At 43.8% G+C, this 27,511-nt stretch overlaps 1 long non-coding RNA gene across 2 annotated transcripts in view; it reads right to left on the reverse strand.

Annotated features, from left to right (window-relative positions):
• LOC146176954 (uncharacterized) overlaps positions 1 to 27,511 on the reverse strand; it is a 61,919-nt gene that overhangs the window by 30,669 nt on the left and 3,739 nt on the right. Inside the window, exon 2 of one of the 2 annotated variants that reach the window (XR_014701239.1) lies at positions 17,038 to 17,144. This is a non-coding gene — a long non-coding RNA (uncharacterized LOC146176954). Of the gene's footprint in view, positions 1 to 17,037; positions 17,234 to 27,511 lie in introns of both variants that reach the window. The other variant, XR_014701238.1, reaches the window with a different exon arrangement.

A 27,511-nucleotide genomic window follows, 5' to 3' on the forward strand; every position in this document is an offset into this window, starting at 1 on the left:
AGAAGCAGAAAAAGGGTGTATAAGCGCTGACAAGGTTTTAAATTTTACTTAAGGTAAAATGTGACTAAATTCAGCAAATACTAAATTGAAGTTTTGATGCCTACTCCATAAGGGGGAGCCATATAAGCACATCTATAGAACAAAAACAAGGATTTTTATATTTCTAATATTACATTTTGCAGAATTCAACATTTTTACAGACTCAATTTAACAAAGTACTTTGCATTGTTTCCACAGATTTTGAAAAAAATTGATGTTGCGGCCGTTTCTTCAACTATAATCAGTTTTCCTTATTTTACCAATTTCTTACTTTTGTCCAATTTCAAAATAATATGCAGATACACACACAAATCTAGAGCTTCAAACTTTTTCAGAAATAAAGAATGGAACCTAGATAATGTAGAGAAATAGTTTCTGTGCCAAGATATTATTGGATCTTGCAAGAATGCAGGCTGAGTTTGGCCATTATCAGCACCAGCACTCAGTTTAGTATTTAATGTTATATTTTTAAACAGTATAACGCAACACTTTTTAGTCCGCGATATTTTTTAGGTACTGAAGATTTTTGAGAGGGATTTGAATTAAAGTCGAAGATGATCTTTTTTTAATTGCAGCAAATTTGCCCTTTACTGCTGTTTTCGAATTCTGAGCAATTTTGATGCGTTGTGGAGAACACACCTAGTTGTGTGGAGCTCCAGATACTGCCTGAAATTAAGAACATGCGTCAGGAAGTGAATACATATTTAGTGCAACCAACCTAATGCATCCAGTACATAAGGCCACTTTTCGATGGAGGCGAAAGGCAAGGCGCCCGTGTACTGTGCGATGTCAGTGCACGTTAAAGAACCCCAGGTGGTCAAAATTTCCGGAGTCCTCCACTACGGCGTCTCTCATAGCCTGAGTTGCTTTGGGACGTTAAACCCCACAAACCAACCAACATAAGGTTAAAAATGAATATTTTTGCAGCGTATCGCTCCTGAAGAAAAGTTTGCGATCTTTTAATAACTCAACTGCAAAAACAAAATAGGTTTCTAATAGTGTTTGTAAATATATTTAGTGAGTAAAAAAGAGTAGATGACAAAATCATGGTATCCAAACTTGCAACAGTTTGAAATGGCAAAAACAGCGTTTTGCACCTCTAGAGATGTACCATACAATTATTTTTTTCGACGAAACTACGCGTATCTTCAAAACCTAAGGTTAATTCTTTTGTGTCTAGATATTTGCCCACCACATATAAGAATTTCATTGGAAACGAAAGATGGCCATGGGACCTCGATTATGTTTCTTATCTAAGGCACCCATAATACGCTGTGAGAAAGCCAATATCAAGGGATTTTTTTTATATTCCATATTTCGAACGGTTGTGCCATCTAAGAAAATTTGAAAGCTAGGCACACCTTAGGTGTCGCCAGCCCTCACTTTCTGTTACAGCTGCATTTGCTAAGCTGAATTAATGGGTTGAGTACTTTATTTTAGCCACGAATATAGCGCTATTACGTGTCAATTTTAAAGAAAGACCGCAGTGACGCGATTCCTGTAGAATTTGTAAGTGAAATCTGTAAACCTTACAAATCTACCCATATATATGATCTCTTGCAGGTTTTATTCAAGCTACATTACACCTGCTGCGCCCCATAGCTTGAGCCAAGGGTTATAAATAAACCATTAGGAACAGACGATGGAAACCGGTGGCGCATTGCTGGCAGCCACTTAGTACAGCGCAGAAAATTTTTATTTTGTACGTAGGGAAGTGAGGTTATTCACTTCAAGTATTAAATGTTCACTTTAGACAATAAGTAGGACTTAGAGTCGGTGAGAACGTTCGGAAACCCCTGTTTGAATATTGCGGTTAGAAACCTCATGTGTACCTTTTTTTCCAGCTGCAGATAAATTCCGGGTTATGTAGATACCGAAACCGTTACCAGCCCATTCGCTCACCTCGATTGTGCTGCTCACAACATGATTTTGAGCGGACAAAACAACCTGCCGCTATGATGGCTAGCCCCATGCATGAGTAAGGGTGATATGCTGGCGATGGTTGCTTCGTGTCGACCCTTTGGCGCACATGAAGGCTCTAGTTACAATGAGCGCGCCGAACTTTGCAATGCGGATAATGACTACAAAGCGGTAAGGATACAAATGAGTGGAACAGTATTTTTCAGCTGTAAAATACAAATACAGTCTTGTTGGACGAATGTGCTGGCGCGGATGAAGAAACCATAGGCAACTTGTAGGTCTAACGCTACACAGGGCTGTCGAGCCAAGCCAAGTCCTCAATTGTATTGTCCAGGAATTTGATTTTTGTATTTTCGTGGTTTCCTACTGTACCTGGCGTTCAAAATGCAGACGTGAGGGTTCTTTATCGCAAACATTCAAACGTGGTTTGTGCTGGTACTCTTCAAAGTAGCAACACCATTTATTGTGTAAGTCTATAATCAGTAATTTAGGTAAATAATGTCAATTAGGGATTCCAAACAAAACCTTTTCTGTGGCGCTCAAGGTAGCTTCCAGCAATATGTATCTGGTTTCCTTTGCCTGCCTCCGAAATGTTTTTTTATCCCTTGGATCAAATTTGCTTGAACAAGCAGTATATGTGTAAAAATGATGCACCTGTGAGCTACCCGTTTAAGTGAGCTCCCGTTTAAGAGAACTACCCACAAAACCAGTCAAAAGCGTATATCAGTTAACCAGCGGCCAGTGCAGCAGTCGTGGGCTTATATCGCTTGTGTATATTATATCTAGCCATTTAAAAAAATGCAAATGGTCGCCGAACATTCTCTTGGTAACGATATTTAGTATAAACTGTTTGCACATCGCAGAAAGCGTAGGAGCGGCAAAAAACTAGCGCGCCAGTCATATGCGGAGACAGCCGACAATCAAGCACTAATTCCTAGTGTGGGATGAAACACTGGCTGTCTCAGCAATATTGCTGTGGAGGCGATCAAAATGCAACAGGGCACATGCTAGGCAATGTATGTGCGTCTTTCATCCTAAAAAACCCAAGGCAGCTGAAACTAATCTGGAACTGATCAGTATAGTGTTTCGCATTGACCATGAATTTCGGTACATGAATCCTGGAATTTTATACATCTTCCCAAAATAATGCGCGCGATTTTATATGCCTCGTAATAGTGTTGTAAATTTTGTTTCCTCATTGTTTTTGTGCAGGTGCCATTTGCGAAAAAGTTGGGGTGGACGATTTGGAGGCACACGCATTTATTCGCAGGTGGCTGCCTGGTTCCTGTGACAGGGGGGGTGGAAGAAAAAGGCGTTATGCTGAAACCTCCCCTGGCGAACCAGGCATGCCACCTGTGAATGCAATTGCAGGGTCAGCCCCCTCACTACGCCTATGAGTGTGCCCTCCAGCTCCCTGGTCCCTTCCACTTCCCGAGAGCCCGCCCTGCCCTGACCAACCCTGCCACTGCCCCGCTAACTGCGGCTGCGTGTGCCCTCAGCGCTGGCTAGTAACTGCCGTCTATAGTAACAATTGCAATAAATATTATCTTTTTGTGAACCATGCTCTTGTTTTGTGAATATCGACTGGTTGCTCATGAGCGACAATTTGAATTATTATGGCCACTCCTATTTGAAAGGCCATTATTGTCCCAGCAAGTTCGATGTGCTGTCACGAATATGGCTAGAATGAAAAAGGCTGCATTTTATGGCCTGGACAGGCAGTGCCACAAAATGTGTAATCTTGACATCATCAATGGTACATGAATGGAGTAGCCGGTGTACCGATAAACCATTGGATTAATATTGGTATCGACAATATGCGGCATGAATAGAGTAGCCAGTGCACCTGCAACGGCTAACCATTGGTATGATATTGGCATTGACAATGGGCCATTAATGGAATAGCTGGTATTAAACAAATATTGGTAATACAATGATGGTATAATGCTGGACAGTATTGGCAAGAATCATGGTGCATGAATGGAAAGTCTAATATTGTGCCTACATTAGTGGCTCCAGCTTGGTTGAACACTGGACCAATCTTGGAACGAAAGATGGGCCAAGAATGGAGAATGTAGTAAAATGCCCAAATGCCAATATCAGTCCAATATTGATGCCATTCTTTTCCAGTGATGAACCATTGTTGGACCAATGCTGGTGTGCTGCTTGGGTAGGAACTAGTAATTTAATCGTCGGCTTCACCGTTGTCCCTCAAAATCACATCCGAAGCCAAAAAAGGATGATACCATACGACCGAGCATTAATGAAAGGTTTTCAAGTAGAAAATGGTTGATGTGGTTTGATTAGGTAATTACTTAGGACCGCAAAAATAAGAATTGGTTCCCAGAAAAGAATAAGCGCAATGTGTGTTGCATTTGTTCTATGTACACCTTCACCGCCCCATAAAGGAAGTGGGGAATACCGGAGTGAAAGCTGAAAGGGAGAAAGGTGTGCCGTAGTGGAGGAGTGCAGAGTAATTTCGACCATCTGGGGGTCTTAAACGTGCACTGATATCGCACAGCACACAGACGCCTCTTCAGTTCTTCTCCATAGATACTGAGAGCCAGTAAAGTAGTTTACATGAAAGGAGAAGCTCATTATCTTCCGCTTTCGAAAGAGGAACTAGTAGGCGTAGAGTATGTGTGATAAATAACATGCCTGTAACTGTAAGTACATGTCTGGCTCGAATTGTTTTCCTCAATCCACCAAAGAGTTGCAAAAAGTGATGAGCTGCGCTCAAATTTTGCATTAGAAAAAAACGTAATTGTCGGAAATTCTTTTATCCGATAGCTGTCTTCAGAAAAAATGTCAAACCAAAGTTGTAGATTTCGAAATACGCCTAGCTACGTGTTTGCAATCACGCTACGACTCAGGCAGCCCTATTTATTGATCTTCAGAAAAAGCATTCACATGACCAACTGCTACAATAAATCTTTCGCAGAATACAGCAGGATTCATTGTAAGGAGCACGGCGCAGAAAAGCACATTTTGTTATCTCGGACGCCCCTCGATGCTTTAACGTGACGCCGAAGTCACGAGCAAGTTTGTTTCATTCTGCCTGGCATAGTGCTTGGCTTGTAAAATACCACTATTTGTAAATGCCAGTTGGATGGAAACAACACAGCTAGCTGTTTTTGATATCTATACATTTTTTACTGACAACTTTACTCTCAAGCCAATAATTAGGAAATCAGCTAATTAATGATTCCTAGTCAATAGCATTAGGAAACAAAAAATTCCGTAGATTAGCATAGGCGACTATGAACACCTCCTAATTGATTTGACCATGGTATGGCTCACCATATCTTTTTAAAACATTGCCTACATTTAGCATAGACATCCGGTATATCAGCAGTATTTGAGCTTGATTAGCAATTTTCAAGCAACTTGAAGCAATGCTAATGAAGCAGAGTTTCTGTCAGCTTATACCTTGTTTTAATAACCTCCAAACAGCTGGTTTGCAATGGAATATAATATTACTTAATAGAAAGCACCATCTTTGACGTTTGGATCAGATGAAATAGCAATTTAGTGATATATCGCCTGCCTGCAGATAGTATTGGAATTACAAGCTTTTTAATTTGAACTACCACTGAATGTCTTCATTAAAAGCATTTTTCTTCCAAGAGAATTACAGCTGAAGAATGCGTATTGGTACTATGACGATCATGCCACGAAGTAGAGACTGAAATGGAGACAATATAGTACAAAAAGTAATAAGTTTTAAAACTGTGCTTTATCTGCTACTTGACGACACGGTATTAGCACCTGTGTACCATCGAAGCAACAGTGTTTGTGGACTGACATAGCCATGCCTGTGAGAATTCCCTCACAGTACTGACGATGATTTCAACGGATGCATCGAAGAACAATCCTTTTTCTTGATAAATGTGATATACGCAGCCTTTGCGGACTGATATCCAGTAAAGTACACTGTGATGTGTCCTTTGAAGCAGCGCAAAATGTAATTATAGGCAAATACTTGAGGTGAAATGTGAATCATTCGAAACAATAGCTCCATTTGCGGCAAAGATTGTCGCCTTCTTTTGAAGGGCACCGGCGTAGTTTACGAATGCTAGAATTGATAAATCGTAAAAATAATCCTACTTAAGTTTCGAAGTTGGTTCTGGTATAAAATTGCACCTAGGATTCTCCGTCCGGCACTATGCATGTTAATGCGGAGTTTATTCCGCCCGAAGGGACCTGTCTGAGACTGTAGCAAAGGCTTGACTACAGAACTTTGAGAAGACACTGAGGCTTTATACAGAGAAATATTTCTATATTTACAGCAGATATATATGCTCAATCTGATTACTACGAAAATATGTTCATGTCGACATAGTCTAAGATGAAGGGAATCTAAATCAGCAATAAAAGGCTTTTGTCCTTTGTGCTTGGTTATAAGCCCTCAGGCTACAGTCCACACCTCAAAAACATCTAATCAGCACGACTGTTTATTACAATGATCAGTTTGTGGACAGACTGAAGTTCCGCTTCACATTCACAAAAGGAAAAGCGCTCGCCACGAAACAAAATGACACATAGACATCACATTCATTACAAAGTTGACAAATGTGGAGAGGGAGCTAACTCAAATCACTGGATTGCCGAAAAGCTAGTCCCGCTGAGTCCTTCGACAATGTGAGTGAAAATCTCTCATAGTATCAAAACAATCAAGAACTGAAACCTCAAAATACCAGAAGCAGCCAACACTCACAGTGCACCTTGCGGTTCTTAAGACCATAAAAATTAATGGGTAGCCTCGTTTCCCGCGGGCCGACCACTGCTGTCTCGAACACACAACTTTCAAAGTTCATGATCCCTTGCTTGGCGGGCGCGCAAATAAAAGCGTGGCAAAACGGTCCTGCTACTTGCGCCTGTCTCTGCGAGTGCGTCTCTTTCGGATGCTGCTGGCCATCGTGCATACCCTAGCGCCGAGTAACACCCGCCTTTCAGCAGGAATCACATTATCATCATCAGCAGCCTGACTATACCCACTGCAGGGCGAAGGCCTCTCCCACATTCCTCCAATTAACCCAGTTCTGCGCTAGCTGCATCCACTTGACCCTTGCGAACTCCTTAACCTCATCCACCCACCTAACTTTCTGCCGCCCCCTGCTACGCTTTCCTTCCGTCGGAATTCAGTTTGTTACCCTAAGCGACCATCGGTTATCCTCTCTTCGCACTACATGTCCTGCCCATGGCCATTTCTTGTTCTTCATTTCCGCTAGAATGCCACTAACTTGAGTTATTTCTCTGACCCACTCTGCGCGCTTCTTATCTCTTAGTGTTACCCCTATCATATTTCGGTTCCATAGCCCTCTGCGTTGTCCTCAACTTAAGTAGCACTCTCTTGGCTGGCCTCCATTTTTCAGCTCCATAGGTGAGTACAGGTAAGATGCAACTGTTGTACACTTTCCTCTTGAGCGATACCGGTAACCTGCTAGTCATAATCGGCGAGTGCTTGCCAAATGCGCTCCATCCCAATCTTATTCTCCTTGTTATTTCCTTTTCATGGTCCGGATCTGTGGTTACTACCTGTCCTAAGTAGACATATTCGCCTACTACTTGCAGTGCTTCGCTACCTAACGTAAACTGCTGTTCCTTCCCGAGGCTGTTGAACATTACCTTAGTCTTCTGCATATTGATTTTCAAGCCTACCTTTCTACTTTTCCTGTCTAGGTCACTAATCATTCTTTGCAGCTCATATCCTGAGTTACTTAGCAAGGCAATGTCATCAGCAAATCGCAGATAACTGAGGTATTCTCCATCTACCCTTATCCCTGACTGTTCCCATTCCAAGTCTCTGAATACTTCCTCTAAGCAAGCTGTGAATAGTACTGGCGAGATCGTGTCTCCTTGCCTAACACTTTTCTTTATGGGAATTTTGTTACTTTCTTTTTGCAGAACTATAGTTGCTGTGCAGCCATTATATATATCTTCCAGCGCTTTCCCCTATGGCTCATCTACGCCCTGATTTCGCAATGCCTGCATCACCGCCGAGGTTTCAACTGAGTCAAATGCTTTTTCTTAATCAATGAATGCTATGTATAAGGGCTGGTCAGCAGGCATAAAGCCGCTTAATCTCCCCCTTATGGAACTCAGTGACTGACAGTCACCAAGGGGTACTCGGCACCTTAATAGCTTTCCTTGCTTCTTCCGGCGATACCGCCGTGTTGCTGTTATGCCGCGGCCAGCCTGCTTTTAAGCTGCAAGTCTGACTGCAACGAAGAGCTTGGTGTTTAGCCACTTGTTTTCCCAATTTATATATTTAATACCCAATGATTCGTCGGTCCCTAACAATCAAGAATATCAAAGTATAACATCCTGAACACCATGTACCGCGAATGATTTCCTCGCGCTGCGTCATACTGCGTTCCAGTTTTGCTCCTTCAGCTATGAGATTTTAGGAGCGGCCGGTTAGGCTTCTTATGCTGCCAAGAATCTGTTTACTATCGCAGAAGATCATGGTAAGGCGTTAGATTAAAGCTAGGCCGGGTCCGTCTTCAGCATTGGTTAAAATCGAGTCCTTCTGCAGATGCACCGATTACCAGTCCCTTTTTCACTCCACTTCACTTGTACCCTAAGTAATCTAGCTATGTGCTTTAATATAATGCATATGATTTTGAACATATATTGTGTAATCAGGTCTTATTATGTCAACTTATGAGTGAAGCACAGTGCTCTTGGACTTAAAATCTAATAGGGAGGCAACTGGAGAAAATTTCTAGAGACATTCTTCCAATAATTGCTGCGAATGGGTACCTTTACTTTGTAGGCATTCTCGTAAGATTCTTGCAGGCGTAAGACTTTCAATCTACCATGCGCTTACATGCTCTGTCGATGCCTCATATGGCATCGTGCGCCGTGTAGACGGCTGGGCAGGTGTGGATGTAGCTTAGTTGGTAGGAGCACTGGAGGTAATATTCAGAGGTCATACGATTGGCCTCATCATCGGCGCGTGTTTTTTTCTCTAGTTTGCATTTAACTGCCGTTTACCTAATTTATTACAGCACCAATTCTTGTATTTTGCAACTATGAAATTTAAAAAATACCCTACGCTTTCGTTGGCCTCGCTGGCTTTTGGCTTTTCTCCTTCATAAGCCTTGATGAGCGCACTAAGTGAGGAATGTTGTGAAAAGTGCGCAGAGCTTCATTATTTTAGAATAAGTTCGCCAGTATGCTCGAGTGTTGAACGTGATACAAGGGCTGCGGGCAGCAGTTTTCTGGCGCACAATGCAATAACTTAGCAGCCACCTGGGCAGTACCAGGTACGTATAACATCAAAGATCATCCTATGTGCGGAATGAAACAAGCGAAGTTCCATTGAAGAGAAAACAAAATCACTGCGATATTTTCTGTACTTTCAAAGATTTGGCCGGATCGCTTCTTACTTAACGGTATAAGCAGGTTATTGTTAAAGAAATAACTAGTTTGGTTTGGTTTGTGTGGTTTAACGTCCCAAAGCGACTCAGGCTATGAGAGACGCAGTAGTGGAGGACTCCGGAAATTGCAGCCACCTGGGGTTCTTTAACGTGCACTGACATCGCACAGCATACGAATGCCACTCCGTTTCGCCTCCATCGAAACGCAATTAAAGAATTAACTCTATGACAACCTACTTACTACTACTTACTACGGCACCCGATTCAATACACTGCCATCCTTCACCGCTTTCTGTATTCTTATATATTTTACATACCACAGAATCCCCTTCTTTCCCATCGAAGCCACGACTGGTGCTTAAAGGACACAGCTGCGTCAGAAGAACGGCGCCTGCGAAAGGGCAAATAAATAAAGCGCGAGCTCCATGGTGAGGTAGAAAGTAGTAGAGCTAAAGTAATGGGTGAAATGCAAAGCGCCAATAAATAAAATAATTGGTTCACAGGAAGGGAAAGGTGCACTTTGTAACACTTCCTATGTAGACGCCTGAACCGCGCCGTAAGGGAAGGGATGAAGGGGGGAGTGAAGGTGGAAAGAGAGAAAGGGGAGCCATAGTGGAGGGCTACGGAGTAATTTCGACCACCTGGGGATCTTTAACGTGCGCTGACATCGCACAGCACACGGACGCCACTTCGTTTCGCCTCCATCGAAACGCAGCCGCCGAGGTCGGGTTCGAACCCGGGAACTCCGGACAGTGTTCGGGCGTCTTACCACCCCGGCGGGGCACTACAAAGTTAATATTTGCGCGAACCATTCAAATCTTTAATGTTAGCCTTATGACTGTGAGTCTAGCATACGGATTGATTTTGTGCTCCTTGGTTCTTTATGCTCGTTGTCTCAATACCTAGATGTATCGTATCGTTTTCTTTGTCGCGCAATATGCACATTGGTGTATCTCGGAGATTCCAACTATTCGGGTGTGTTTCTACAATGTTTTAGGTTATGCTAGTCATCATTCCCAGGTTTATCTAGATGTTCCTACTTCGCCTTTAAACTCAGCGCTGATGGTTGCGACGGTAATTCGTAGACCGACGACCGCCGTTAGTGCTGGCTGGTATTGCCGCAGTCGATTCACTTAGTTTCTTCGTGGACGCAAGTGAGCCCAAAACATTTTCTTGCATTGCAACGCTAGTTCTTTCGCTTTACTACGACATTGTCACTACCGCGTGACATCAGGTGGAGGTGCTTCTGTTTGCTTTCCGCACGTCCCCTACGAGCCCAGACAACTGCTTTGTTTCTGTAATGCTGCGGGCAGCCTACAGGCCACCGGACAAGCCGGCGGCTCCTAGGGCTACCGCCTGAAAACAGGTCACTGCCGGTCCCCACTCGAAGCCCGAAATACGCCTCAACGATAAGAGTCCCAACTAAAAGCTGCTCCGATTGTCTTCCAGAAGCGCCGTAAAGCCGCCTATTATCAATGGAGCCGAGGGAGAACTGGAGGACTGGCTGGAATAATATAATCGTTATTCTGCATTCAGCAGTTGGGACGACGCTTTAAAACTTCAAAACGTATTCTTTGCGTTGGATCGGGTTGCTTAAATGTGGTAAGCGAACCACGAGTTTTTTTCCAATGACCTGGGAGGAATTCAAGAACGAACTATTCAATGTATTTGCCACCGTCGTGAAAAAAGAGCGAGCTGAACTGCTCCTTTCGTTGGAAGCCTAGCTCACTAATCACTCATTCCTCTCTTACCTGAAGAAATAAAGCGACTTTCTCGTCACACGGATCCTCATAAGTCCGAAGAAGGGAAAGTGTAACTTTTAAACCAAGACGTTGAAGAGACTTTTTGCCGGCCTTGTCAGGAATACCTCGAAAACCACTGCGGAATTCATTCATGAAGCAGCCACCATGGAGACGACCGATGAATCCCAAGCCCGGTAAGTCCGGTCACCCAGGTAACGTCTTAGCTATACGCACCGACCAAACGTCCCTGGGAAAAGACAACTGGCGGGATATTATCCGAGCCGTCAGCCGAGATGAACTCTATCAGTTGCGGCCATCATTCCAACAGCCCCAGGGCGCGACGCTCGCGGAGATCGTCCGTGAAGAAGCCCAGCTTGCGTTGGGCGTTCCTCAAGCAGCGGCTCTGTCTACTCCAACGCAGGAACCAATACCGATGAACTATGCTGGTGCGTTCCGCCATCCTCCGTTCGAATGACACTTTCCAAGACGCCTGAAAGATGACACCTTCCAAGGCTGGTACTGAAAGACGCCCGTTGGCAGCTGCCCGCTAACGCTGCAAATCACCTTCAAGCCTAAGGAAATGAAAAGCATGGAGTACATTTAACAAACGACCACTCTGCATCCATTACAGTGAGGATGGATACATCCTCCATCATTGTCTGTACAGCGTTATCGGCCACGGCGATTTTGCTATCGATGCCTCACGACCTCGTCCCGGGAAGTGACCTCAGTAAATCGACGCTTTCCTGCGCAGGAAGGGGCACGCGTTGTCAACCCATCTGTCCCGCTCCTCATCGCCTTTGGGCCCCTGTGTGAGTCGCTGGACCAAAGCTAAGTGTAAGGAAGGTCCCCTAGACCCTGTACGGGAAACTGGAGAGAGCAACCGTTGGAGCTCAGGTCGCTCATTGGCGAGAAGACGAAGATCCTCCGCCACCTACGACAAGAGACGATGACGCACCCATTACAGCCACGACAGTCGGACGGTTTCTGTCGGCAGTGGGTAGCTGGCCGCTTACTAGCTCAAGAAAGGCATGACTGCTTGATATGGCCAGCTAATGTGCACCACTGGTGGTAACCCCATTACTCTGTCGGTGGATGTGCTGCAAGAGTAAAAGTAAGATAACGCGATTCTGATGCTTGTTGTCGAGTTTAGAATGTACTAGATTACCTCTGAGGTATGCGTTACTTTGAATGTTACCCTTACAAACACAACATCTAGTACATTCTGAACTCGACAAGCATCCAAAAAAAAACCACATCTTTGCTCTTGACTTAGATAAAAGACGTGCAGTCATATACAAAAAGAAACCATGGTTGAAAGTAATGCAAGCGATTTCACTTTTCACATAAAATCAGGCTTTAAGTGCACATCTTCAAACGTTGTTTACCTTCTAGAATGGTCCTTCTGTCATAAGCAGTACATCGCAGAGACAGGGCTACCGATGAACATAAGGCTTAATGGCCATCGGGCAGACACAGGCAAAAATCTCCCGAAAGCAGTTTCCTAGCATTTCAATCAGAAAGACCATAAGTTCGAAGTAATGAAATTATATATTCTCCAGTCAGCCTTTAAACCTGCAAGGGACAGAAAATATAGAGGCATATCTAATCCATAAATTTAGAATATTGGAACCAGCAGGAACAAATATCTCTAAAGGAACGTTAGAATCTCTCAAGTATATTCCTTCTGCATTATAACTATTCGGTAAAACAATCCCACATAGCGTTAATTGTACAGTTTATTCACAGCACATGCATACTCTATTCCCCTCCGCAGAAGAATAAGCAGCAGATGTTTCTCCAAACCCATTTCCTCCTTATCACTTGTTACATGAGTTTGCCTTCAAACTTTTTTTTTGCATGTCAGTTGTGGTTCACTGTTCAGTTATAATTCTGTTTCTTTGTCCTTCTCTTCTAAGTTTCAAAAATTGTCCCCCTTAGATATATATTCCTTATCAGGGCCCTTTGCAAAGCCTGTCCCTTTGTAAGGTGTATCTGCACCAAACCTGCTTAAGTGGTGACTAATCATCAACCCGGAATTGTAGCTTTTGCTGCTACTGCTGCTTTTATTTCTTTTGCAGGCCACAGGATCCCTGGTTCCAGGCTGTGAATGCATACTGAAGAAACATTTTTTTTACTCCATGACCTACTTTCTTCTCAGGCATCCTCCCCCTCCGCACTCCTTGACTTACTTTCTTCTCACCCACTTTCTCCCTCCCCAGTTTTTCGTCTTAGGAAGCAAAAGCGTATTTAAACCCCTGTTAGTGATGATCGCTTTTCCCAGACGAAGACAAGTCCATTTGTCGAAACGTTGGCTCGACCTGCGAACTGGGGCGTACTCTCTTTACCCTTGTTCAGTGCTCCTTCATACAGTGTAAACTATCAACTTCCTCTCGTTCTACCTGGATCATTCACTTATCTGTAACACTAGTTTATACCCTTTACTTCAACATGGCTTGAAGGCATATATGAATATTGCACCAATAACTATTATAGGGAGTATGCCATTCTCTACACCAGGAGTCTACTATTAGCAGACACTGATAATGAATCCATGATAATAATGACTGACCAAAGCATATGCATCACAGCTTGGCTAAAGTGAATCAAGAACATGATTAAAAGGTTTTGCAAAATCAATGTAAAAATATCAATCTACAACAAAAAACTCAGGTGAAACACTTGTAAATTCAGTTCAATTTTTTTGCACAAGCAGGATGGAAACTGCTAAAAGAAAAAGAAAAGAAATAAGTTATAATTCTGATGGGAAGAATCATGCAGGTAGATTATATCCTGAAATCGTCCATGTAAAATGCATGCTAAAAATATTACAGACCCGAACAACTCTAGGCATTAATGGCACCACTTTGCATAGCTTCAAGGCGTCGTTGGGGAAAAAATGAAGACTGGCTAAAAATTAAAATTTGGCCAACATATCTTAGCCCTTTTAAGCAGCTCAGGTTTAAATAACAGCCCATAATGCATGAGCTCGCATTAAAATCATGAGTTTGCAGATACCATGAGAAATAATAATCGCTAGCATCTGAGAACACGAGGCCTAGGTAGTAAGTAATCATGCAAAGATATTTCAGTTCATGAGCACATAAAAATTAGGTGTTCATTTAAGAGCTTGTCGGTCAGATGAAATTACAAATTAAAATCATTAGTGAAAAAAATGCAAACGAGTGCATACCAGAGATTAGCAGATTCAAGAATTTTGAGAGTTACTTCCCAAGTTGGCTAGCATGTCCTGATAAAAGAATTGTTTTAAGAGCATTACAGTTAAAAATTTATTTTTTTAGGCATATGACAACCTTGTCATTAAAAGCATGGTTTTTCACTTCATGGAAAAGTTGCCCTATTCTGTAACAAATTTCTGGCAGATAATGAAGGCCTCATTGCATCACAGTAAATGCATAATGGGAGCACATATATACTAAAATGTGGCATTTTATTCCTGAAGGACTATTAACACGACTACTGCTGATAACCGAGACCAACAACAGTTTCACTCGGAAAATCTGCTAGTCAGTGTTATTTCTCAAAAAATATGCTTGCAGCTTCCAAAATATTTTGTGGTCACAACGTTGGCATGGGAGTGGAAAGATTGTATAGCTTTGTATAGTGGCCTCTGAAGCCTTAGCATTCAACCTTGTTTGGATTAAGTCTGGCTCAGAAAACAAGGTCGACAGAGTTCGTGTCCCGAGGTGGCATGCAACCTTTTCTGCAGTATGCAAAGCAAGGCCTAAGCCGCCGTAAAAACATATAGTACAGCCATGACAGCAGTCACACATGCCCATCTGAGAAGGCTAATTTTAGTTCAGAGAAAACGCATTTATCCCCAGAATTAATTATATCGAAAGCTTCAATCATTTGTTGCCAAGGTTTAGCTTTGGCATCAGCCAGAATTGTAGGCCTTGTACAGAGGTTTGCTTTTTTGATGAATGTGCCATCTCATATTTTTATTGTCTAGTCATGTCTGCTGTTGATGCACCTCCCCATTTGTACAATGTGTATACAACAGCAGCTCAGAAAAATGCTGTGCAAAACCTTAGTGGTGCATTTTAAACTACCATTTTTCTTTTCACATATATATTGTTTCTTGGTTAAAATGGGACAGATTACCAGCAGGTTAGTAGCTGAAGAAACCACCTTGACATCATACCTGTTGTGCATCTCCATATTGCGGGGAATTTTATGGAGTAAGAATTTATTTCACGCACAGTCTTCAGACTGAAAGACTCGGATCTGGTTGGTTTCATTTACATTTTGGAGAAGACATGCTGCAACACTGCAGATGACGTTTGAGCATAGCCTGCTTTCTAGAGCAGTTCAAGCTGGCCTTCAAAGTTGTTATTCAAGGAATGTGAACAAAAACGTCATCTGTAGTACAGCTTCCATTAAAAGCTGATAAAACGTGAAACAGTTGCTAATTTTCTTTCCACAATAATGAACAAAGTCTTTCCCCAGTTTATGAATGACAATTTCAAACCCAGAATAATGTCTGCTGAAAGGAAGTTTATCCTGGTCTTTCCAGAAAATACATCTTCTGCAAGGCCAGTGTGTATACAGCAGAAGGTAAAAGAACCCAACAAAGAGGGCCCAAATAATGCATCTGTAAGACACTGCATGAAAATAGTTCCGTATCTCTATTACATTTCCCACAAAATAAAGATTGGCCACAGATGGTGGTTTTTCCACTTCTAATCAACTGTTTAGAATCCGTGCCCTCTTACACAAGATGTGAGAGATATGTGATAAGAAAATCGGGAACTGTACATTGAATGCACCACTTATATTGTGTACAACTTTGCTCTTACCTGTGGTTGCATATACATTCGGCAAATGAGAAAGTGAATTTGACAGCCGACTGTATGAACGTGAAAGAATAGAAACAATGAAAGACGGCACCTTCTATGCACAGGCTGCAATTCTGGCACATGGAAAAAAAAGCTTTAACAGGAACAAATTGTGATCATATAACTAAATGGCGTGAGAAATTCAGCACTGCTTCAGCTTTACTTCTAAGCAAAGACCTAAGACAGCCACATTTGACCTTACTGATGTCGCTCCCCATTCTATCAGTTCAGTGACTGAGGGCACGTAAAATAAATAACTAAATAAATATGCTTTTGCATAGACATTTTTAATGTTTTCTTTGCTTGATGCAGCTTTAGCGTCAGTTACCTTTCAGGCTACCTTGCTGGAACACTTTTTATCCAGCTTACAAGCCAATCTTGAGTTTGTTTTTTATTTTGCTCTTCCTGATGATAATTCTGCAACGATGTCTAGACATTCCATACTTTACTACCACCTGCTTTTTTTAGGTAGCTCATGAAATTTTAAATGATGCTGCAGCTGCTTAATTTGGGGTATCTTATCTCCATTACATTGCATCCAGGCTTGTTGCACCCAGCAACAGGTTGCCAATTTGAATCAAGTAGGCATTCATCTTTTGCCATATTTGTTAAGTATGTGTTGCAGTAATGTAGCTGCTTTCTAAGAAAAATATAAATGAAAGTTGTACTTTGCATATGCCACATGTGTTTGTTTGTTCAGTTGTCCTTGTCTTCTTTGCAGCAGTATCGACCTTCTAGAAAGAATAGATTAGCTGACAGCCAACCATATTTTCAGATTTGTGCAAGATTTATGAGGAAAAGGTAAGCTAGGATGGCATTCTGTATAAATCGTAGCTGCAATAAGGGTCTTTAGATTTCACGGTTTCAGTTGGTTGCCTCATGACAGGTCAACTAAGAGACATATGGCATGTGCATCAAAGCAATGAATGCATGAGAGTCATGAAAATCTGTGGTAGCAACCAGAAAGGTCAAGGGAACACGACATTAAAATCACAAATTGAATTACTAATCTGAACACAACTGGAGCAGGGTAGGTAACAAACCTATGGTAAAGAAGTCTATTGTATGGCCACATTCATCGTAGGTGCATACCTCATTAGTCCCAGAAGCGCGCTTTCTTGTGTAGGTGGGGCAGGCTGCAAGCAGTGAATCTGGATGCAGGGAATGCACTCCACCTTCAGATGCTTTGTAGACGGCCACTGGGAACAGCAAAGCAGCCATACCCAGATAAGTGGCGGTGGCGCTGATGGTGCGAAGTAGCTGCAGCTAGGCAGGGCTCACAGCAGACCTTGCATCAAAAAGGACGACTTCAATATCTTGCCTCAAAGTAGAATATGTTTATAAAGAGCTGGTATTTAGTGACATTTTGAACAATTAATTATACATTTATACTTAGAGCACAGTACAAGATATTGCAAACAGTAGATCGCAGGTGGTCATGCCCATGCTAAAAAATACCCATTCAAGGGAGTGATGTGATAGCATTTCGCACACACAAATGTTTTTCTTTCTTTTTAATTTATAATTTTTGCTTTTCTACAGCAATTCTTAGCATAACCAAACATTTGCTTTCTATTCCCAAAATTTTCATGACTTTGAAAGCATTTTTCATTTTTCAAATATTTCTTTCATCAATTAATAAATTTTATTCATTAGCACATCAAGTATAGCTAGGCTTTTCATTCTATGAATTTTTACATCTCTGAACCCCCTTTCCTTATTTTTTCACTTATATCAACAATTAATTACAATGATTTGATTAACTTGTCATCAACTACAAAACAAATATTAATTTACTAGAACCACAAATTGCCATGATATGGCTTTTTACGCAGCCCCGATTATTTCTGACCTACTACACCGACCACTACTGCCACAAGAAGTTCAAGCAGTCACTTAAAACAGCATTTGCTGAAGTCGTCTCAAAGGAAGCAATTTGCACTAGTGAAAAACCACATTGGAGCCTTCTTAATTCTTAGTTCTTTTCCCTCGAGAACAGAAAAGAATGAAATGGAAAGTTCCCTTTATCTGCGATTATTTTTGCGCTGCATAATTGAAAGCCAACTTGTCTGGTATACTTTTGATCACAGGCTTTCGACACCCGCAGATTCTACAACCACTGCGCCACCCGCCGGGGTGGCGCAGTGGTTACGGCGCTCGACTACTATTCCCAAGGATGTCGGATCGAAACCCGGCCTTGGCGGCCGCTTTTCGGTGGAGGCGAAAAGCATGGCGCCCGTGTGCTGTGCGATGTCAGTGCACGTTAAAGAACCCCAGGTGGTCGAAATTTCCGGAGTCCTCCACTATGGCGTATCTCATAGCCTGAGTCGTTTTGGGACGTTAAATCCCACAAACCAACCAACAAACAAAGAATGCTTTTCTCAAAAAGAAAGCAACATTGAATCTCATGAAATGCTGTAAAGAATAGCTTCACATTATTGTCAATGCCACAAGCCTCTTCAGTTTAAACTGAAATTTGAATATAAAAGAAACCACTACGTTTTGCTATAATCATGGCTAGTCTGATTTGGTATTACGATGGGATAGAGAAGAAAAACAGTATTTCCTTAACTGAAACAGGAAACAATACATAAGAGTTATCTCACTTGTCCACTCATGAAAGGCCCCCATATCGCAGCTATAAACAGTTTAAGGGGACAATGTGACACGCATGTACAATAGATTGAACGTGTTTTGTTGAAACAAGACTATACAATGCAATGGCACCCATCACGTATTTGATACTTCATTTGTGAAATGCAACGTCTATATGGTCATGAGAAGTAGACATACTGCTCTAATCGTCACATAATGTGGAAATTCCGACCACCATTTGGCCTGCAGATAGAGGTAAAAATACAGGGGTAACGCTATTTAAACAGCTTCAATCAATAGTATGTACTGCCTAGCATGTTGGTTCATGGTACAGAAGAATACAGCACAGTAGTAGCAGGGACAAGTTAGACAGATGCAAACACGGGCACTCACTAATACCGCTGTCACACGGGCAGTTTCCATGTCCATCGAGGCACATGGAGATTGAGCTCAATGGGGTTCGGCTACTTCCACACGGCAGTTTTCAATGATGCTTGAACGCGATCAGTATTGCCTCAAAAGGTTCAAGAATGACAACTGGCATGCCAAGGAACATTAAGAGCAGCCCCGCATTCACCGTAAGGTGAGAAACAAAAGAGAAAAAAAAAGCAAAATGTCTTCTGGATTAAATTGTTGACAATGAACCGCTCGTCAACCAGTTTTCTGGGAGTCAAAATGATCACTCTAGATAATCTGCGGTGTTCAGATGTAAACAAACTGACAATTTTCTTTTATGGCAGCATGGCATGCCACAGCATTTTGCTCATGTTTGCCTTTTACCACGCTTTGCGACAGCCAAGACTAAGGAGAGCGCCATATGTGCTTTTAACGATAGCAACTACGAACGCAATGAAGACAACGACCGAGCTCTGTCAGCATCCTGACACAAAACGAATGCGGCAAATGCAAATAATTCGTCGTCGTTCCGGCGTTGCTCTCTTGCAGTGCCTGTGGGTCATGCCGTGCTGTGAGGTATTCGAATACCCTTCTCTGAACAAACTTTGATTTAAAAAAAGCACTAAGTGTGATATCCGCCTCGTTTTATACTGTTTCACTTCATATTTTTACTAGATGTTGTTGCCCATGGCTCGATCTGTTGAATGACACACTCACTACGCAATGCCCATTGAAATTCGCCGTGTGGCAGTGGTGCATCTCGACGACCATCGAAAATGTCAATTACCATTCACTCAATGGACATTGAGATTGCCCGTGTGACAGAGGTATAACATGGGTGTCGGAAGGAATTTTTTCTTAAAGGGGGGTAGAGGAATGGGAGGAAAATCTAACTCGACTGCATCCCATAGCGGGCGGGGTGGCGGCCAAATGCCCCTTTTGCACCCTTCTTCAGATGCCCATGATGATCAACAGCCTCTTCCTGCCAATCTAACATAACATGTTCACAGGTGCTCAAAAACAACTCTTCTCAGGTGCACACACTTATCAAAGAAATTTGAAGAGGCCTGAGCTTTTGCTATTACTCATGTGGGGGTGTCAAAGCACTTGTATCGAACAGCTGTTCTTCCAAGGGCAGGTGTGCAGTTCTTACACATGCTGCAAATTTGGCTCAGCTTACCCAAGTCTACATCTTTCAGATTCTTCTAGTCTCCTGCAACCAAGTGTTTAGACACCTTCCTCTGTCTGATATAGATATTTCCACATGACAGGGAAATCAAGTACTTGTTTTTTTTTTCAAGCTGGCACGGGCAATGTTTGGCCACACAGACGGGTTCTACAATGCTCTCAGAAGTACCTTTTTTGCACCACTGGTTCAATTTCTTTGACACAGAGAAGACAACAACAGTTTATGCTTTCTTTCCAATCTTTTTTTAGTTTGTGTGATACAGTATGTACATACATTATGAAAGCATCCTGAAAAGGATTTGAGAGGGAGCCTCAGTTCGCAAGCCGAGCCAACAGAAGACAAGTTCTTTTGTCAAAACGTTGGCTCGGTTTTCAAACTGAGGCTTCTCCTTAACCCCTGTTCAATGCTTTTTAAACCGTGTAGCCATCTTCTTTCTCTCATTCTGCCCAGTCTGTAAACACAGTATCATAAACGCCTTCTGTTGACAGCTGATTGCTTTGGTTGCTTCCTAATAGCATAGAGCTCTCTGCTACAGCAATTAAAAGATTCGCTGTATACCTGGCTTCTTTAAAACGGTGCAGTTAGCTCTGAAATGCATCTTCCTGTTTGCGCGTGCATGATTTTTCAAGAGCGCTCATGAAACAAGAACATACTAGGTCTCTTTACTAGTTTAAAATGTTCCGAGGCATGCACAAGAGCCAGCTTGTTGCCCCGTAGCTCCCAGGCTCAGCATACATGTTTAGGGCCAAAATGCAAGCACATTTCCGGACACATAATGTGGCCATCAGCTGGGCGCTGAATTGTTACCTTTAACGTTTGAAGGCAGACAGTGAACATGGTTACAACGTCGGACACTTATGTCTCAAAATACCTTCTGAATTCATTCAGAACTGCAAGGACGGCATCCATAAACTTAAAGACCATGACTTACATCGCGCTCGGTGCACTGATCCTGAAACTTGCAGTCTCAGTCTCAGAGAGACACATATATCGCTCAAGACTGGCGCAACACATGTACCAATCCAAATTCCACTTCGTTGAGAGATAATATGATCTTCACACTGTATGAACAAAGATGAAAATAGAGTTTTTTGGAGTTGCTTTCAACATACTTGAAGTCCACCTTTGAGAAGTGAGGTCTCGGAGAGCAGGATATATATAACCCAAGTAAACTCAGATAGAGATCGAAACTCGGATGAGGTAAGCAAACACTGCAGCAAGTGCAAGAACTGCACACCTGCCTTTGAAAGAACAGCTGTTCTGCACAAATGTTGTGACATCAACACAAGACTGATGGCAGAAGCTCAGGTAGTTTCAAATTTTTTAAAGTTTGTAACCCATGACGTCCATGCACCTGCGTGGAACATGGTTGTTCTTAAATGCTCGTGAACATACTGTAAGATGGGGGTTTATTGAGTAGATCAGCAGGACTCGGTCAATAGGACTGGGCAGGTCAGCGGCGAACACAGCGGCAGCAAACACAGTCAGGTGCAACACTTGCAGCGATCACGATGCCACTGCCTGGAATGTTTCTCGTGCACTACTTCCTCTTCACAATTACACAGCGGCAGCAAACACAGTCAGGTGCAACACTTGCAGCGATCACGATGCCACTGCCTGGAATGTTTCTCGTGCACTACTTCCTCTTCACAATTACCACCAGGACGAAGAGGAGACATCCTGGAGACTTACGGCGTGAGCAAGACGGCAGTGTCATATTAGGGTTTGAGGCGCTGGACGTGAACAATCTCTCGTCCGCGCCGGCGTAAATCATGAGACGGCGTAAGAGGTTCCACCACATAATTAACCGGGGAGGTGCGCTCCAGAACTCGGTATGGGCCATGGTATTTAGCAAGAAATTTTGAAGGCAGTCCAGGAGCATTGGAAGGTATCCACAGCCACACAAGTGCGCCAGACGAGAAGTCCGGTGTCGAGTGTTGGTTGTCATGGTTGGATTTATGGCGGTACTGGGTGTTAGCCGTGACTGCGCGAGCAATTTGTCGACAGTCTTCCGCATGCTGGGCTGCTTGAGACGCAGGAGTATACTTTGATATGTCTGGCTGATACAGGAGTATGGTGTCGATTGTAGCAGAGGGGTGACGGCCGTAGAGAAGAAAAAAAGGAGAGAAGGCAGTAGTAGACTGCGTTGCGGTATTGTAAGCGTAAGTGACATACGGAAGGACGAGGTCCCAATTTGAGTGGTTGGAGGAGACGTACATAGAGAGCATGTCGCCAAGAGTACGATTGAAACGCTCAGTGAGGCCATTAGTCTGGGAATGATAGGCGGAGGTGGTTCTATGAATAATGTTGCACTTGGTGAGCAAGGCTTTCACAACGTCACTCAAGAAAGCGCGTCCTCTTTCGCTGAGCAGCTCCTGAGGTGCGCCGTGACGAATAACAAATCGCTGCAGAATGAAGGAAGCTACTTCTGACGCTGTGGCAGAAGGAAGTGCGGCGGTATCTGCATACCTCGTTAGATGATCAACGGCTACGATAGCCCAGCGGTTGCCGGTTGCAGTGTAGGGAAGCGGCCCGTACAAATCAATGCCGACGCGGTCGAAAGGGCGTGGGGGGCTGGGTAACGGCAGCAAATCTCCACCAGAACGTTGAGGAGATGACTTGCGACGTTGACATGTGAGGCATGAGCGAACGTACTTGAGTACGAAGGTGTACATGCCCCGCCAGTAGTAACGCAGCCGGACACGAGTGTATGTCTTGAAAACGCCCGCGTGACCGGATTGTGGGTCAGCGTGGAAATTGTCACATATTTGAGAACGTAGCTGCCGGGGAATAACTAGCAACCACTTGCGGCCCTCTGCGCAGTAGTTGCGGCGGTAGAGGAGGTTATCACAAATTGCAAAGTGGGAAGCATGGCGGCGGAGAGCACGTGATGGAGAAGCAGTTGTAGGATTGGAGATAAAATTGAGGAGAGAATTTATCCAAGGATCATGCCGTTGCGCTGACGGCATGTCATTGATGTGAAGCGATGGCGGGGAATCGTCGGAAGAGGAAAGGCTGGCGACCTCAGCTATAAGGGGGCAGCGGGAAAGTGCGACGGCGTCGTGATGCTTGCGGCCGGAGCGGTAAACAACGCGGACATCATATTCCTGAAGGCAAAGAGCCCATCTTGCTAGTCTGCCGGACGGGTCTTTCAGTGAGGAAAGCCAGCAAAGCGTATGGTGGTCCGTCACTACGTCAAAAGGGCGGCTATAGAGGTAAGGGCGGAATTTCAGTTTAGTTCAGTCGTTCAGTCGTGTCCGACTCTTCGTGACCCTATGATTCATGTCACGCCACGCTTTCCGGTCTCTCACTATCTCCTAACCTCACATAATTTCATCTGCAGTGCCTCGAGGATGCCATCTAACCATCGCGTCCGCTGCCTACCCCTTCTCCGGCGACCCTCAACCTTTCCCAACATCAAATCTTTCTCCAGCGACTCCTCTCTTGCTATCCGATGACCAAAGTAGCTGAGCTTTAACTTTAGAATTCGACCCTCCAATGAGGAGTCAGGGTTGATGGTTAACATATCGACTGATTTGATCTTCTGACAGTCCAAGGAACCCTCAAGAGTCTTCGCCAGCACCACAATTCAAACGCTTCAATTCTTCGGCGGTCAGCCTTTTTCACAGTCCAACTCTCGCATCCATACATCACAACTGGAAAGACCATAGCACGAGTTATACGGATCTTGGTTGGCAGACTAATGTCTCTGCTCTTTACTAGGCGGTCAAAGCTAACCATTGCTCTCTTTTCCAGAAGCAGGCGTCTCCTAATTTCATGGCTGCAGTCTCCTTCCGAGGTAATCTTGGAGCCCAAGAAGAAAAAATCTGTCACCGCTTCCACTTCTTGTCTCTTGATGCTCCAGGACTTGATAGGGCAAGACGCCATGATCTTTGTCTTTTTAATGTTCAGTTTAAGCCCAAACTTCTCTCTCTCTTCTAGTACACACATCAGAAGTCTCTTGAGTTCCACTTCACTTTTTGCCAATAAAGTGCTGTCATCCGCATATCTAAGGTTGTTGATACGTTTTCCAGCAGTCTTCACTCCAGCTGAAGACTCGTCCAGACCGGTCTTCCTCATGATGCACTCAGCATATATTTTAAATAGGCAGGGCGACAGTATGCAGCCTTGTCTCAGTCCTTTCTCAAACGGAAACCAATCAGTAAGACCATGCCCAGTTCTGACTGTGGCCTCTTGCCCTTCATACAGGTTCCCGAGGAGACCGATGAGGTGAATTGCAACTCCCATCTCTTGGAGAGTTTGCCACAGTCTACTGTGATCTACGCAGTCAAACGCTTTGGCATAATCAATAAAGCAGAAATAGATGGGTTTCTGAAATTCTTGCTTTTTCCATTATCTGGTGAAGGTTGGCAATATGGTCTCTAGTTCTTCTGCCCTTGCGAAACCCAGCTTGCACGTCCAGAAGCTTCCTATCCCCATACTTCTGCAGCCTACCTTGAAGGATTTTCAACATCACCTTGCTAGCATGCGAAATAAGCGCGATCGTGCGGTAGTTGGAACAATCTTTGGCACTGTCTTTCTTTGGAATGGAGATGTAAACTAACCTCCTCCAATCCTGTGGCCACTGCAGGGTTGTTCAAATCTTCTGACATAATGCATGCAGAAATGTTAACAGCGTCATGGTTGAGGTTTTGAAGCAACTCAGCTGGAATGCCATCAATTCCGCTAGCTTTGTTCTTAGCAAGGCTGGCTAAGGCCCATTCAACTTCACTCTTCATGATGCCCTGCTCGAGATCAGTAATCACAACCGTCTTATGTTGGGTTTCCACATTCGGGTCCTTCTTGTACAGTTCTTCTGTGTATTCCTGCCACCTCTTCTTTATCTCTGAGGCTTCAGTGAGGTCCTTGCCTTGTTTGTCCTTTATCACGCCCAGCTTAGCACAGAAGCTTCCTTTGATATCTTTGATTGTCTTATACAGAGCTCTTGTGTTCCTTAATTGGCTGTTGTCCTCAACTGCTTGGCACTGCATGTTCAGGAAGGCATTCTTATCTCTCCTTGCTATTTTCTGAAAACCCGCATTGAGAACCTTGTATCTTTCTCTTTCCCCCATAACTTTTGCCATCCTCCTTTCCTCAGCTATTTGCAAAGCCTCTTCAGATAACCACTTTGCTTTCTTGCATTTCTTTTGCTTTGGAACTACCTTAGTAGCAACTTCTTGTATTATACCACGAACACCAGTCCACATCTCTTCGGGCTCTCTGTCTTCTAGATGTAATTCTTGAAATCGATTCCTCACTTCCACAGCATATTCTAATGGAATTTGATCCAGATCATACCTGAAAGCCCTTCTAGTTTTCTGCGTTTTCCTCAATCGAAGCTTAATTTCGGCAACAAGAAACTGATGATCGGTGCCACAATCGGCCCCAAGCCTTGTTTTTACTGCTTGTATAGCGCTTCTCCATCTCTGCCGGCAAAAAATATAATCGATCTGATTCCTGTAGAGACCGTCCGGTGAGGTTCATGTGTACAGGCGCCTCTTGTGCTGTTGAAAATGAGTATTTGCTATGGTCAGGTTCTTTTCTTGACAAAACTCTACTAGCCTCTGCCCAGCTTCATTTGGCTCGCCAAGACCGAACTTGCCTATAATTCCGGATATTTCTTCACTCCCGACCTTAGCATTCCAGTCTCCTATAAGAAAAACGACCTCTGATGATGGGGTGCGGTCTAAAAGGCATTTTAGGTCCGCATAAAATCTCTCAACGTCAGCTTTCTCAGCAGTAGTGGTCGGTGCATAGACTTGGATAACTGTTATGTTGAAAGGGTGACCTTGGATTAGAAGTGAAATCATTCGGTCGTTTTTGGGGTTGTACCCTAGCACTGCTTTGCCCATTCTTCTGTTTACTATGAGGGCGACCCCATTCCTTCTCTCGGATTCGTGCCTACAATAAAAGACATAATGTTCGCCGGAGTTGAATTCTCCCATTCCGGTCCACTTGAGCTCGCTGATACCCAAGATATCAATCTTCAATCTGTCCATTTCTCCCTCGACGACATCCAGTTTACCTTGCGTCATAGATCTTACATTCCATGTTGCTATGTGATATATCTCCTTGCAACATCGGACTTTCCGGTCGCTTCAATACACATCCACAACTGAGCGTCCTTTTGGCTTTAGCCCAGCCGCTTCATTCGTCCTGGAGCTACTAGGAATCGCCCTTTGTTCATCCCCAGAAACATGTGGGACGCCTTCCAACCTGGGGGGCTCATCTTCCAGCGCCATATCATTAATGGTATTGTGACTGGCCATAGGCTTTTCTTGGCAGGAAATACTGGAGTGGGTTGCCATTACCTTCTCCAGTGAATCACATTTTGTCAGAACTCTCTGCCGTGACCTGTCCATCTTGGGTGGCCCTACACAGCTCAAGACTTCATCGAGTTTCGGAAGCCCCTCCGCCACGACAAGGTAGTAAGAGCCCAAACAATCGCTAAGCACTCTTTTTCAGTGACTGGATTCAGCCTTCGTGAGTGTACGGCTAGCATAGGCGACCACGTATTTAGTATAACCTGATTTGAGCTTAGCGAGCACAGCGCCGAGACCAATACCACTGGCGTCCGTGTGGACTTCAGTAGGCGCTGTGGGGTCGAAGTGACGTAGGACAGGTGAGGCGGTACCGTGAGAATGCGGCGTAAAGCATTGAAGGCATCGTCGCACGTTGACGACCCCAACGAAAGGTCGGAACTGCCGGACAGAAGGTCTGTCAAGGGAGCAGCAATTGAAGCAAAATTTCAAATAAAGCGGCGAAAGTAAGAGCATAGCCCGAAGAAGCTACGTAGATCTTTGATGGAAGTCGGTTTGGGAAAGGCTGCGACGGCACGAAGTTTGGCAGGATCTGGGGATACACTTTCTTTGGAGACAACGTGGCCGAGAATGGTGAGCTGGCGGGCAGCAAAACGACATTTTTTAAAATTCAGCTGCAGTCCGGCATCCGATAGGCAGGTCAAAACGTGCTTCAGACGGTAGAGGTGTGTGTCAAAGTCAGGAGAAATGACGACAATGTCGTCGAGGTAGCAGAGACACGTCTTCCAATTTAGACCACGCAAATTGGTGTCCATCATCCTCTCAAATGTTGCCGGAGCATTAAAAAGGCCAAACGGCATAACTGTAAATTCGTACAAGCCGCCAGGCGTTACAAAGGCAGTTTTGGGGCGATACGCCGCTTCCAGGAGAACTTGCCAGTACCCGGAACGTAAGTCTAGGGAAGAAAAGAGCTCGGCACCTTGCAAACAATCGAGAGCATCGTCGATGCGTTGGAGAGGGTAGACGTCCTTTCGCGTAATCTTATTAAGGCGGCGATAATCGACACAGAAGCGGATAGAACCATCTTTGTTTTTACGAGGACAACAGGTGACGCCCAAGAACTGCT

This window comes from Amblyomma maculatum, chromosome 10, assembly GCF_055883805.1.
Source record: "Amblyomma maculatum isolate TAMU_Amacu chromosome 10, ASM5588380v1, whole genome shotgun sequence".
Taxonomy (NCBI): Eukaryota; Metazoa; Arthropoda; class Arachnida; order Ixodida; family Ixodidae; genus Amblyomma; species Amblyomma maculatum.